Source organism: Pectinophora gossypiella, chromosome 7 (assembly GCF_024362695.1).
Source record: "Pectinophora gossypiella chromosome 7, ilPecGoss1.1, whole genome shotgun sequence".
Taxonomy (NCBI): Eukaryota; Metazoa; Arthropoda; class Insecta; order Lepidoptera; family Gelechiidae; genus Pectinophora; species Pectinophora gossypiella.
Window position 1 is genome coordinate 6,292,180 of NC_065410.1, and position 15,368 is coordinate 6,307,547.

Genomic DNA, 15,368 nt, shown 5'->3' on the forward strand with positions numbered 1-15,368 from the left:
AGCTAATTACAGTTAACCACGTATTAATTAAAGTAGTAGAGGCAGACGAGTTCACGTATATCAGTGGTACGCGTGTGTGTGTGATGTGTGATGTGTGTGTGTGTGTGTGTTATGTGTTTTGTGTTATGTGTGTGTGTGTGTGTGTGGATAAGTTTCTTCACCGCTGAGCACTTGATAATCATTTATAATCCAAACATGAATTCGAAAAAAGAACATCGACAATCATTGGTTTTTGCCTGTGCTGGATTCGAACCTGCGACGTCAAAGTGAGAGGCAACCGTACTATCAAGTGGGCTACCACGAGCAGGTAAGTAAGCGCACCATGTCGACACGGGATAACGCTAGGGAGATGATGATGATGATGATGACACTGTAAATGTACGATATGATATCAATGACTAAGGTATTATGATTAATGGAGTTGTCCCTTTTAAAGTTTTTGTACCAATATCAAAGATATCATTTTTACAAGACCAATCAAAGTATAATTTAGATCCCAGAAAAGTATTGAATGTAATATAATTAAATTTGATCGTCGGTGAATTTCTCACTTGGTTTATTAAAATCCAAATTCGACTGTCGTTTGAAACACAAAACATTAAATCAAAACATTTGGTTTCATGAAAATCTCGTTAGTCACGTACCTAATGAATGAATAACTCATAAGCTTCAATTATAGACAAATTCAATTCAGTTGCGCTGATTAGACCAAACTAATTGTATGGAATGTATGGGGTATGACACGATTTCACGCACATACTTATACTGACAGCTATAACCAGTATTCAAATGTCAAGAAACGACAACTACTTTTCGCGTTAGTTGAGTCTGCTTCTTCTTCTTGTCGTGTGGGTTGTGAGGTGGAATACCAACCTCATCAACCCTGGTGTCAGGGCTCATGTAACGTCTACTACTTACATCAGTATGTAGTAACCGGGACCAAGGGCTTAACTTGCCTCCCAAAGCACGGATCATGTTATTTTCGGAGAATCAGATGATCTGCCTGTAATATCCTAACCAAAATAGGGATCACAAAGTGATTTTTGTGACATGTCCCAAACAGGGATTCGAACCCGGACCTCCGTATCGCGCGCCGAATGCTCAACCACTGGACAACGGAGGTTGTTAGGTAAGTAAGCAATCATTGAACAAAGTTTCGCGCCCAACTCAACGCTCCCCATTTGTTTCACCAGTGTCATATGCGGGAAATCTACTATAAGTCATGTCAAAAAAGGGAACAAAAGATAAATATTTTGAATTTATTATATACTTACATAAAATATTTATGTACGGTTACAAGCATTAATATGTATACACTTTGGTTAATGTATACACATGTCACATTAACTTTTTTGACAAATTGAACTATAAGTCTCACTAAATGTCAAATATGTTAGTGCGACAGAGTTCTAAAGTGGGTACCTGTACCTATGGCCCAAGACACACTGATATGACCTAATTTGACAGGACGATTAATAGACGACAAGCGTACTATGAATTTAAAAACCAACCCCAAACCCCAACCCCAAGTTTTCTTTATCTATTCGTCGGTAAACAAGACTATTGTATTTTCATTTAAACTAACTTAGCTAGTTGCGTAGTTAACTAATCAAGTAAGAAAAACAATTCATTATTCAAGCAAATACACGTATCTACGTATACACGAACATAGGTCTATGTTTTCATAGTATGCTATGTAGCTATACAGAATTGTTTTCGAACAACTTATGACAGACGCGTCACATTTTGTAATTCCACTACAACAACACGAACTTGATTAAATTTAGTTGAGTTCCGCATTCATCCTGTTAACTGAAGCTCATAATCAGAGGTAATATAAAGTAATAATATTATAATCAGTTATTATTTTAGAAGATCTTGCAAAGTAGTTAGAATAGGTAAGGAGGCGGTTAAAATGGCCACAACGAAGCACCTAAGAAAGCAATTTTGCAAATTGACATTTGCGCATATAAAAGTAAGTGCGCAATACAAACAAATGTCAAATAGCAATATACCGGACAATTATAACGCTCTAGTGACACCTCGTTTGTTAATTTCTAGCAAAATGGTTTAGAAGTTAGGTTGGAACAGACGTGCATACATGCATAATATAGCAGTCAAACGCATAACCCTCCTTTTTGCATAGTCGGGTAAAAATGCAATGTCTATCACGAGCTAACGATTAACTAGCTAGCTTGCGTAAAATGTAATTCGAAATGTAACGCTTTAACTTTTAACGAAGTTAACTTTTTGATTAACGGATTAGCGAATAACAAAGTTAACTATTTAAATTACATAACTGTGCGCAGCTACGATAATAAGTGGGTATAAATAAATAATTATACAACATGGTCGGTATGACAGGCACTTCGTTTCGTGATCATCTGGTCGTGCATGACATTTATAAGAAATAAAGATTCAAACACAACTGACAGTATCAAGTGATAACTATCGAGTGGTGACGCTATATAACCATTCAAAAGCTTATTTTATAAACTTCGAAATAAGTTTTCCCATGCTGATATTAAAAAAGTTTTCGTATTGTAAAGCTAAATCGTAACTTTTGTGCGTAACGTCTCACTTGACGCTATAGCTCATTGTATTTGTATCTACCAACCATGCTTGATGTCCCGGGTTCGATTTCCGGCTGTGTATTTTGTAAGCAGTTAAGATCGAAATCATGGCCCTAGCATTGACATATTTTTCACAAGTTCCACTTACCTAAATTCAAGATTTGACAGGACCGATTTTTTACAGAAGGGACTGCCTGTCTGACCTTCAAACCCGTACCAATTGAAGTTAAGATCGAAATGCCAAACTGTAAACAAAAGCAGCAGGCTATGACGTTGGAGTCTTACAAAAACATACAATGTTACTTCATGCTAATCATTCATGCGTGTCAAAAAAGTGAACTAAGGATTACGTCAACTCTAAATATACATGCATCGGCATGTGCTCCACAAGCCATGCGCCGCGCGCCTCCGCATTCACACACACATTGTGCTACGTACGTGTAACACAAAGCAACGCGTGCAGGGCACCTCGCAATTTCCGTATCCGCCTTAAGGCGATTGACTTGTCCGCCTTAAGGTGTAATAGGTGAATGGTAACTTGTACTTAATAGTTATATCAGACATCTCGCTACTGGATATGGGAGTACATACTTCACTATGCCGCTCCCTTAGGAGTTGGTAGAGGCCCTTGGACTAAAAGTTGACACATTTTCCTTACACTAACCTGGCCTGACTATGGGAAGTATGGATCATACAGTTTTCTTTTTCACGGCAAGCTGATGGAATTTACATCAGTACCTACTTATATTAACTAGGCAAAGTAATTTATAACACATAAACAAGTTGGCGGCACTTAGAGGTTTACTAAGTTATAACCACCAAGATATTAGTTTACAAATGGCTCACAAATCTCGAACTTAGCTCATTATTTGACAACAGCCGCGGCCGGCCAATTAACATGTCCAGCAAATAAAGCTTTCATCTAACTGAGAGCGAATTAACGACAAGGCTTGAAGGTTTTAGGAGAAGGCCTTATATAACTACAGTGCTTCTCTGTGTGTACAGTGCTTTCATCTACAGTGCGTATATTGGAATACAAACGAATACTCAATGTGCATCAATTATTAAATTACTCGTGTATCAGAATTTGAATTCAGAATAAAGTTCTTTATTGATATTTTTGTCCGGAAGCCGCAGTTCTGAATCCCAGTGTGGACATATCACTTATCCCTAGTTTGGTTAGGACATTGCCGACAGATCACCTAATGGTGCGAAAGTAAGATGAGATAGATGATCCACGCTTTGGAGGGCACGAAGCCGTCGGTTCCGAGTACAATTAACATAAGTAAATATGTAGTCGGAACATGAAACATGTCAGGTCTTTGGCGGCTTAATTACTATTAAGCTACTACCCTGGGTTCCTACCCTGGTTGATAAGGTCGGGCATTGATTTCACAACAAAAACAAAAAGTCTTCTTCTTCTAACGTGCGGACTATGAGGTGCATTTCCAAGCCCATCAACCCTGGTGACAAGGTTATTACTTCTTCTTCTTTGCGAGTCGATGGCGATCGATACAAAATTTTTGCTGACCAATAATTGACCACGCTTACGGCATTGCAAGGTTATTACTGAGCCGCCACAAGCCCCTGACATGACTCATGTAACGACTACGTACTTACATCAGTAAGTAATAACCGGCAACAACGGCTTAAAGAAAAAGACTTAGAAATATTGTGCAAGTATCGAAAATCTCCGGAGGCTTATAGGAAATATAAAGCGATAAAAAGAAATTGTTAGATGACAAACGTTCAGAAATTGAGCTAGTGTTTGGATCCGCTGCGGTATTGGTATTTGGATACTACTGTTGTACGTGTGGATATTGGGATCCAATATTGGACCGGTAAATGGGAAACGTCGAAGGCACAATCACATGTTTCATGAGTTACAAGACAGAACAATATTGCATGTGACGGATTTATTAGACCATCCTGCGGTAGATATTACTATCAGGGATTTAAAGTTTAGAAAAAATAATTTCTCAGGTGGAACTAAATTATTTAATCTTCTTTTTCTTATCTATATAATATACAAGATTTAGTCTATTTGGGTTCTTGATTAAAAAGTCCAATCTGTGAGACACAGTTAATTTATTAGAAAAATTCGCGCACACGCATTCCAATACACACAACAGAGAGAGCAAAAACCACAATAATAACGGCCGCGCACACGAACATAGACAAAAGATTTTTGCTAAGGTTCTTATCAAAACAAACCATAAAGTAGAAAATGTTATCTAAGAGTTTATACACACTGACATGAAATAATTAAGTACAAAAATAAATGGGCAGTAATGGTTACTGGCGGAGACGCCAGGGCAGGGTGCCTCTGGTCGCGCTAAGGGGACGTTGCCATAAGGTGTCGATCGCTATGGCCTGGAGAGCGGTCGCCACCTTCGCGGACATAGTTATGTCTGCGAAGGAAGCGGTGGAGAGGGACCGGGAAGACTCTGTCGACTCGCTCCCTATTCACCGCAGACGACCGGGAAGGCGGCGGCGGGCGCACTTGGTCGCAATCGACCGAGTGCCGCCTTGACGGGGACCTATGATGACCACCACACAGGCCCCGTGCTGTAGGGCTCCCCAAGTATTCCGGGCAGCCCTTGGCGGAGGGGGAGGCGCTTGACGCACTCCCATGGGTGCTGGGCCTCAAAGGGCATCCGCCGTCGGGGACGCGGTTGTGTGCAATTGCGTTCCCGTATCCCCGCCACACGGCGGCAAGGAGGAACACCGTTGGGTTTTAGTGGGTATACCGGGTGGCGACATCCGGGGATTCCTACATAACCACGTCGCCTCCCCGGGTGGCGTAGTATGCGTAAGCCATTTCCCAACGTTAAAAAAAATGTATAGGTGTCGATCGCTATAAATATAAAATATAGCCATTGGCCCCGGCTATTAGCGGTAAAAATCACCTCCGCCAACCCGCAGTAGAACAGCGTTGTGGAGTATGCTCTATACCCCCTCCGGTTGATTGAGTGGAGGCCTGTGCCCAGCTGTGGGACATTTATGTTATGTAATATACAAAAGCGAAAAGTCAGTGACTCACGCACTCTTCACGAAATCTCAGAAACAATAGTGTCAAGTTCCTTTTACGACGTAGGGATTTTGCGAAATTCAACTCCTACGAGGGTTAAAAGGGGTGCTAAACCATGTGTGAAACTTAGTTTTAATAGCACAGCTAGTAATACAACAGCTAGCCATGTACCATCAACATGCTGCTAAGCGCACCACGGCCAGTTCTCCAGTCGTCATTCAAAGATTATCGGACTCGCATGTGTTGATGTGTGATGGTCACATTATCACAGTACCTTACACTCCGAAATAGACTAAGCTTACACATGACGTAAGCAATAGATGTTTATAATAAGCTTGGTCCCCTCAGGCGATGACCTTAAAATAACTGAAATGGAATATTACATTGACCAGTAAAAATAAATAGCACTTAATTATTAGGTTTATTCTATTTTCATAAAGGTTAAGTATTGCGTATATATTGTTTTATAAAAGGAAATTTTATTAAATATTTTATTAATATTACTAGAATATATTTTACTGAATCAACCAGAAATTTTTAAATGTGATAAAAGAATATTAATGACAACACATTTGAATCTCAGTCTGATATTTTTTTAATAAGTTTCACGATTTTTAATTCTTTTAAAGCCTCTTTGTATTTTTTTTTATTAGAATAATATTCTAATGTCGTGCTTAATATTATTAAGCTCGTGACATCGTGTTAGATCATGAGCACCAGAGATTATAGAAACAAGGCAGACTTGCCCTCAGCGCTAAATTACACGAGTCCACATGTCGCGTGTTAACTCACTTGGGTGTGTAAAGCGGCCGCACCAAGAACTTTTAATTGCACCGCTACATCAGCTTACCGGCCGTTCATTGCGTAGTAACACAAGCAAAGAAGCATTGAATTATGTGTTTTTTTTTAATAAAATGATCGTTACTTACCGTTTTCCACCTATTATGTCCCTCCGGCTATCTCTCTGTAATAAGAACTCTGTGGCTATTACATTTATCTGAGGCGACTATATTAAGTATCTAATTCAAAAAGCATTTTACATAAAAAATACCATTTCAGTTGGTGCGCTGCGTCTTCAGAAGTCAGAAATTATTGCGCAAAAAGTAAAGCTTTTCAAGTTTTTTCAATGTTATTATTATAGCAAATTCCAACATTTAGATAGGGACGATTGCACTCCACTCTAGGAGATTTTTTCTTGCGGAAAATTGCCCTCGAGCGTTATTGGCCTGCTAAGTGGTCCCGGGCATCGGGGGGCGCTAAGCCTACGCAAGGGGGTTGAAATGGGAAAAGGGGGATGCACCTGGACGATTTAAGTTGTTTTTCCAAGAACGCTTGATGCGGTTTCGCACAAGTCCGCCTCAAAGATGTTATGGAGTTGCGAAGACACAAAGTTCTGCAAACGCTGAAGTTACAAAAACCGCAGCGCCTTTGAGTGCTTTGATGTAACCTGCGATATAAGTAAAGTATATATTGATCCCGAGGCCTGAGAATTTAAGTATTTTAAATTGAGACAACTCAATTTTGGTTTAACTGTAAATTTAAATTTGCATTTGTGGTGATTCCAGTAATAAAAATGTCTACCCAAAATTGACGTGTGTTCCATACATGTTATGTCTGTCGATTGCCCGTTCCTTTCCTTTTCGGCGGATAAGAAAATGACGGATATATCTCAAAAATTAGGAGGTGTCTGCAGGAATCGGGGCATTAACTAACTAAATAAATAAAAAATAACAGAGTTACAGAGTTAAAAAAATATTATTTCAACTGTATTTAATTTATAAGAAGTCAGACGTTATCTAGACACGCGGTCGATCAAACACGATCGAACATAATAATTCTTTGGTAGGTTTATAAAAACTAGCCAAGACAGACCTTAGGCTACAATACATTATCTCATGTTATAAGAAGATATTTTATGTTATACTATTACTAATAAATAAATTCAGGACTGACCATTGAACTTGGCACCCATTTAGATCTCACTTCTTTTGTCGTTGAAGTCAACAACCAAGGCATTTATCATTGTATTGAACTTGGCTGTCATTTCACATTTATGTTTTTGATTGGATTAAAATTACGTAAAGGTTGTCGCTGGGCGGAAAATCACGATTCGGTCAAAAGCACACGTGTCAACAAAATGCCTAGTTTCTACCCTCAAAATATCTCAATTTGTGCGGTTCGGGATCAAAGATGCTGACAAAGAATTGCACATCTTACCTACCGCCGTCTTCGCGGTGATTGATGAAGCAAAGAGCTTTGTACAATTTAAAATGATAGACGAGGAAAACCATAAGAAATATGACACTTATTTTAGACCTTCGACGCTTTCATTCAGTATTTTGTTACAATTGCCGCGCAGAGATCGCTGATGGCTGTGGCGTGTGTGCTGCGCCGATGCTAAGCTGAGCTGTGCTGTGCCGATAGAATTTAAGCTGAGCTGAGCTATTATTTATTATTACGCAATTATTTTATTTAACAATCAGAATAATACTCTTTGGTGGAATATTTTGGAATAATCTAGCAAGAAGGCTTAATATTAATTTGATACAGGCATAATTTAAACTTTTTACGGTCGGTACATGTTTAGTCTGTGGTTTATAAAAAAAAGAGTAGATTCGCGGTTGTTAGTTTTTCATGGGGGCAATTGTAAAAGTGGTTAAATAAATAATGGCGCAATTATACACATAACAACTATTTCGTATTTAATTCAGCATCTCCTTTTACAATTTTATCAATAAACCTTTGTCGTGGCGTTTATCCTGTGTATTTAGGAAGTCCGCCTACTTGGTTTAAAGAAATGAGTAGGCAAGCATCGGTTTTTTCAAAAGAAGAGTTTTAAAATAATAATGTACTTACTTTGATTTTAGTACTTTGGTACATACTTTGTCTCTAGCCAACTGGATGACTAAGCAACATGACATTGTAAGGATAGTTTTACTGTGCGATTTCAACAATTCCTTTGTAGATAAAATTCTTCCTCGCTGTTATTTGAATCAGGTAGAGTAGGTACTACTTTACTTGTGTCGGTTTCTTGAGATCGTTTCACTTTTATTTCCAGAAGTATTATATATTGTGGTAAGAAATGAAAAAGAAATAAATATTTTCTCGATTGTTGAATTCGTTTTCTTGATTTTAAATCCAAGGTTGGATCATAAATTCATCGTACTCGACAATGAAAGGATACTTATTAAAGAAGCCAGAGAAATTGACTCTCATCGGGCTGATTTACGTATGAGTTAGAAGATTTCGTAGCTTAGCATCCTCGATGTAAAACCGTCAAACCAGACCTCCATGTAATTAACAAAATTATTATTTATTTATTTATTAAAAAAAATCGGGCCTTCATACCCTAGGATATTTTTAAATATGGGACTCTGATCCTAATTAGTTTACAACAGCAAACAACATCTCCCATTTCCTAAGTAAACAGATAGCCGTAATAGAATCTGGCAGTTTCATGACAGAGAGGAAATGGCCAGTGAGTGCTCCTAACCTAATAAACTTGGCCTAAGCCTGATACAGAAGTCGGTAATAAACTGTTACACAATCTGACACTAAAGTAACGTATAAAATAAATCAATGTCGTCTGTCACTCGCAAAAGTACGCACGGTTGAGTTTGGGTCGTGTACTAGCTTCAAGATAAAACACGAAATTCTGATTACTAAATAAAGACACACGTAAAACTAACGAAAAACGTTTTCTATTTTTTTTTTAAACAAGAAAAACGTAATAATAAGTCAGAGATTTTATCACTGACGTCGTCTATAACGTCACAGTGTGCTTTATCAAACAAATTCCATAGTATTAATATGGTTTTTTGACGTTTAGTAAAAAGTAACTAATTTGACTAGTTTGAAACTAGCCTATTCAGTTGCAACCAGAATCAATAAACTTATCGGCTAACATATCTTAGTAGATTAGTATTTTATATTATGTTTGATAACACAAAATAGGTATATTGTATTTTTCGTTAGAGGAAAACAAAAAGGAATAGAATATAATAGGAAATAATACACAAGTCATTATGTCGTACCGCGCCGAAACGCTCCATATTTTGTTTGATAGCTTCACAGACATATTAATTTGCCATAATATTTTGAGACTGTATTACCACTGGCCGAAAAACTGACTAATAATCTGGACACCTAGGTGTCTAATTGCAGTACTACATAGGCTATCAGACAATTTCCACACGTGTTGAAACAGGCCTTTAGTTATCCATTTTTTATCTAAAGTATGATTGACTGTATTTATCACATAAAATTATTGTAAACAAAGATCACGGTCATCGGATATGTTTAGATAATTATTTCCACAAATGAATTCCGGAACCCGTAAACTGCCCTGGGTAAATAGACCAAAACGTAATATAAACCAGCGATACAATGGAAATCTTTGACATGAAGTAATAATTTCATGACAGGAAGGAAATGGTCATTACTCCTAGCATCTGCAGAACTATACATTCATTGTGTATTGATTTAGCTCGCTAATAAGACAGGCCACACGATGCGTTGTTATAGAGTCAATGAATGTCTATTTCACTACTTATTTGTGTTGTCGCCGAACGAAGTAAATACTCCTTTGGCCAAAACTCTATGGTCCAGTCTTTTAAAAAAGAAACATAATAGCGGACATTTTTAAGAAGAAAACAAGAAAGGATGACAATTGACGATCGGGCGCGAAAAGATTAGTCATGGTTGAACTATAGGTGTTTAATTATATACGTATTAGTCATATTGATACTGAAATACTGGTAATTGGTAGATAAATAAAAAATATGGGTTTTCGTTAATATTTGCAAGGTGCAAGTCCGATTTTAATGATTTTTTGTTCTGTAGTGGTAGCTTTTTTATATTATTTAAAGTCAGAAACATCTTGACTGGCGCAAGTAGATATTTTCATCGTATAAAAATATATATTTAGGAGTACCTACCAATCGGAAGCCGACTCTGTAGAGAACCTGAAAAAGACTAAATCCATTTTCCGTTGGAATAAAAAAAGAGACATTTTTGTCGTGTGTCATTTGCGATATCGCCGCCTTGCAGTGACGTTCCGTTGTTTTACATAGGTATAATATAACACATAAACTCACGACAATATTTTCTATTGGGGCAATAAGAGATACATCTATCGCATGACGAACTAAATACCTACGCTATACCCAGATTTCTACAAATACATGCCCACGATACGATGCTTTATAACGTCATCGCACTCAATAGGTACGTTAAAATTATAGCGTTGCGATGACGCAACGGACCGGCAACGCATAGTGTGGCCTCAATCTCTCAGCAGGCGACATTAATCAGGCTCATAGCTAATACTGAGATTAATAGACTCGGCCTAGCTTAGCGTAGAAGTAGGTGGACGGTAGTAAACTTTATGTAGTCTTGCTCGTAAAACAGTAGGACGGATAAAACCCTATTGCAATCCAAATCCATAAAATTATCACCTACTTAGTCTTGTTTTTGTTAAAGATAGAATTAATCCACGTTACAAGTACGTATACCGGGACCGTTCCGAAACGTAAAGCGTGAAGTTGTAAGAAAGATACATCAGATTTCAAATGGAGCTATATAATTATATAAGTACAAAGAGATTTATATTATCGATAATGAGGGACTTTCCAGGCTACGTTCCCCACAAAAAATATAGATGGCGCTGTACAGAGTTTTTTAACCTTCTAATAACTTTCTCTCTCTCTCTTTTTATTTTCTCCCTCTCTTCTCTCTCGTTGGTTCTTCTTCTTTTTAATTACGCAAATAACATATACATCGTTTATCTTTATTTTTGGGTGTAAATGATGACCTGCTATTACACCCAGGCATAACAAATCTTCCACCCACTTTTACTCTGATCAAAGAAATAGAAGCAATGTAGGTAGCAACATAATTCGCCTAAAATATCTTAGACAATCATTGGTTAAGGGCTGCGCTGGATTTGAACCTGCGTCTTTAATAAGAGGCAAACGTTCGACCAACTGAGCTACCATGGCTGCTCGCGCCTAGCCATACAACCCATACAATACTATTGTAAATGCTAAAGTAGCTCTGTATATCTGTTACCTCTGAACCGATTTAAATTTTGGTATGGAGATATAATTGACACACAGAAAAAAACAGGATAGTTTTGGTCCCAAAAGTCATCCTGAATTTTTGAGATCAAAAGTCTTCGCAGACGGAATCACGGGCAGAAAGCTAGTATACTGACAAAATTAAATTCCTTGCGTGTAAATACCGAATCACATTTGAATAACAAACCAGCCATTTCAGATATTATGATTTGCTTTTATGATATCGGTTGAGACGAATACTAAGTCGAGCTCACATTAAACTAAGGGTTTATTCATGGGGTGCATTAGAAAAAACGAGTCTTCTAAATGTGTGCTGAGCAAAGTTGGTAGTCGGGTCACGTCTTTAGTGACCGTGTTCTCATATTGGCTGCCGTCGTAGGGTGTTACATAAAGGTACAACATACTTGCTGATTTTGCGACCTATCTAGATTGTCTAGTGTAGTTAGAGTTCCAAAACGAGACAAAATCGTGGAAAAAGCGGGACGTTTGCAAGTCAATCAAAAAAGTACTTATCTTAACCAGCGCGTATGCGCTAATCAAATGTGTATACATTTGATTACTTACGTGGTAAAGATTCCTTGAGAAACTAGAAAGGGTGGTATACAGAAAACTCAACCAATATGGATTACCCGTATATTGGAAAATCGAGTGATGATGAAATCGAAAGAAGAGAAAAATTTAAACGTTTGGCATCCCTCTCTGGCCGTAAAACCCCTGAAAAATAGAGACGGGACATCTCGCTCAAATCGGGATGCCATGCCTGTCACTACCTATGTCGCTTACAATGTCAAACGGCAGAAAAGTTTCTTCCTCATGGCACTCGAACTTTTGACATTTCTGAAAACTTTAAATGAGACCTAAGCGAAAGACTGTATTATGTTGTCATTAAGTATATACAGAATCACGTACTTACACAAAAAAAATATCGAACGACAATATTCATTTTATTAAAACACATAATAAAGAAAAATCTAAGTGGGTTAGTATTTATACACTTTAAGGGGTTTAGTATAATTAAAGAGGTGCTCGATAATTGAACAATCCCCGCTATCGGCTATCGCCTTAAGGTCATTGTTCCACGCACTCTGCCTAGTGAGGTGCCTGTTTATGCTTAAGGGGCCAGTCTCCGGTTGCAGAATCCAGAATTGGAATTTTTCACCCCTCTCGAGGAGCACCCCCGCTCACGTCACTAAACCTGAAGTTGCTATTCCAAACATTCGGTCTACTTCCGCGTGCGCTAATATGGCAGAGGCACTTCAAAAGCATTGTAGCCACAACAGCGCTCTATTGCCGTTGTCGTATTTTACTGGATACTACATACAATATAAAATTATGCAGGGTATGTATTACTTATATATATTTAATTTCGTTCAGTCATCAAATTGGAATTATTTTGTAGATGTTGGAGTTGACTTTGTAAAGCACTTAAAGCTGATGAGTTGCGTCTAGTTTCTGATTTAAAATCACATTTAACTTGAAACCATGTTTCAGCAATAGCAACTGTCTAAACATCTTTCAAGTTCATTGCTCTCGGCTATGAAATCATAAAAATATAAATTTAAAAAGTAAAACTCAACTACGGAAAAATCACGCTCTGAAATTCTTCCGGATAGTAATGTTTAGAAGAATAGCCAATTAAGCAAACTCTTGACACTAGTTGGCTTACTTTTTAGAGCGTGATTTTTCCGTAGTCAGATTTTACGTAAAAACTTATATTTTTAATTATATTATGTTGGGTTACCCTTGCCCAGGGATACGGGTGAAGACCTCAACGGCTGCAGAGGCGGAGATGGGAGCCATCGGTACGGCAATGCAGGACGGAAGGGGCATGTCTCAGGGACTGTAACCTGGAACCTGACAGAGGGCAGCAGTAACTGTCAGTACTATTCAGAGGCAGAGGACAGGAGTCCTAGTATGGCTTTGTAATAGACTACTCTGGGCGCCATCCCATTCGCGTCAGACAGAGTACTGCGGGGCGGAAGGCAAGAGGGAAACCACTGCCCTATTTTTCCCTAAAAAAGTAGCATGGAGAGTATTTTACAGAAATGCTGCACCGACAAGAGCGTGGCTCTTAAATTGATGATGATGATGTTGGGTTAGGTTAGTTAGGGTATTTATCCCGCCCTGTAGTTCCGGGCCGCCCTGTAGTTCCGGGCGCAAGAATAGGGCTACGGTACCCCCTGCCTGTCGTAAAAGGCCACTGAAAGGGGACACTGGAGACCGTGAGTGGTAAGGGCGGGGGCCCGGGCCGCTCTTCATACGGTCTCCGGGAGGGACGGCAATGTGACATGGCCTCGCGTTGCCGTAAAACTGGGATGGCGTAGGGGTGGGGACCTACCCCGGGACGCGCTTTTTATAGCAGGCGCGAGGGAAGCACCGGTGCGTTCGTTAGAGATCCCGGAGCTTCCCGACATGCGCAGCAGAGGGCCATCGGAGGGGTTTTAGTCGGTAAGAGTCCGACATAACCTCGTCGCTACCCCGGGTGGCGAGGTATCCATGAGGATTTCCCCTTCGTAACCAAAAAAAAAAAAGTTAGGGTATTTATAAAGAAAACGTGCTTTATTTATAAAGTATGTGCTCTAGAGGGCGCCACATTTATTGAATCTTGAATAAAAACATGACGTCACATAGCCTATAGCCACCGGACAACCAAGACGCTTCTAGTGACACCTCATTTGTAAAATTCTGACAGATGGTTTAGAAGTTACCTTGGAACAGCTTATGTAATGTTTCAAAACAATTTAAAGCAAAGTAAACATCATCTCCCTATCGTTATCCCGTTTTTCACAGGGTCCGCTTACCTAACCTGAAGATTTGACAGGTCCGGTTTTTTACAGAAGTGACTGCCTGACTTTCCAACCCGCAAAGATAAAACTAGCACAATACAGGTTAGGTAACATACCTCCATAAAATGTATTTCTCGGGAATGTGGGTTTCCTCGCGATGTTTTCCGTCACCGCTGAGCACGTGATAAACATTTATGATCCAAACATGAATTCGAAAACAAATTCAACAATCGTTGGTTTAGGCCTGTGCTGGATTCGAATCTGCGACCTCCAAGTGATAGGCAAGCGTTCTACCAACTGGGCTACCACGGATTTAAAGCGAAGTAAACAGTACTGTAATAAATCCACAAACCCCATAATAAATAATCTATTGCACAATAACAATCAATGCATTGGTGAGCATAGACCATTGTTACATAATGACTTATAATAGGGGGAGGGAAATGTCAATACCGGCCATCTATATCTGTCCAAACTTGCGGTGATATACCGAGGCAATAGAAGAAGTAATAGGCTGTAACAGAATGCTGCAACCCTACCTAACTATGCCTAATACCAAACAAATGTCATTTATTAGCGCCAGGGGAACGTTCCAGCCATTTCTAAAGGGTTAATACACCTGAATGGCTACCAGTATTGTATTTGTCCCATATTTGCACACCTCTGCTACCTGCGCATTTAATGTTATATTAGCCCAAACCTACACAAGAGTATTTCGTTTCATATATGACTTAACTAATCGGAATCATTTATTCCACATGATTATCATAGATGAACTTGTTGAAGGTTAATTTAGTAACAGTTTTGAAATTACTTCATTTCGCGTTATGGTTAAGGAAAAGAAATGTCAAGAAACTGCAGCACACTTACAACACGTACAAGTACGTACAGGTAGCGATAC

The 15,368-nt window shown here is 38.8% G+C and overlaps 1 protein-coding gene across 1 annotated transcript in view; it reads right to left on the reverse strand.

Moving 5' to 3' along the window:
• Positions 1-228: 228 nt before the first annotated feature.
• Positions 229-15,368, reverse strand: part of LOC126368569 (pyrokinin-1 receptor-like) — a 140,338-nt gene continuing 125,198 nt past the window's right edge. The window contains exon 7 of the transcript XR_007566614.1: positions 229-241. The gene's annotated coding sequence lies outside the window, so the exon portion shown is untranslated. The remainder of the gene's footprint in view (positions 242-15,368) is intronic.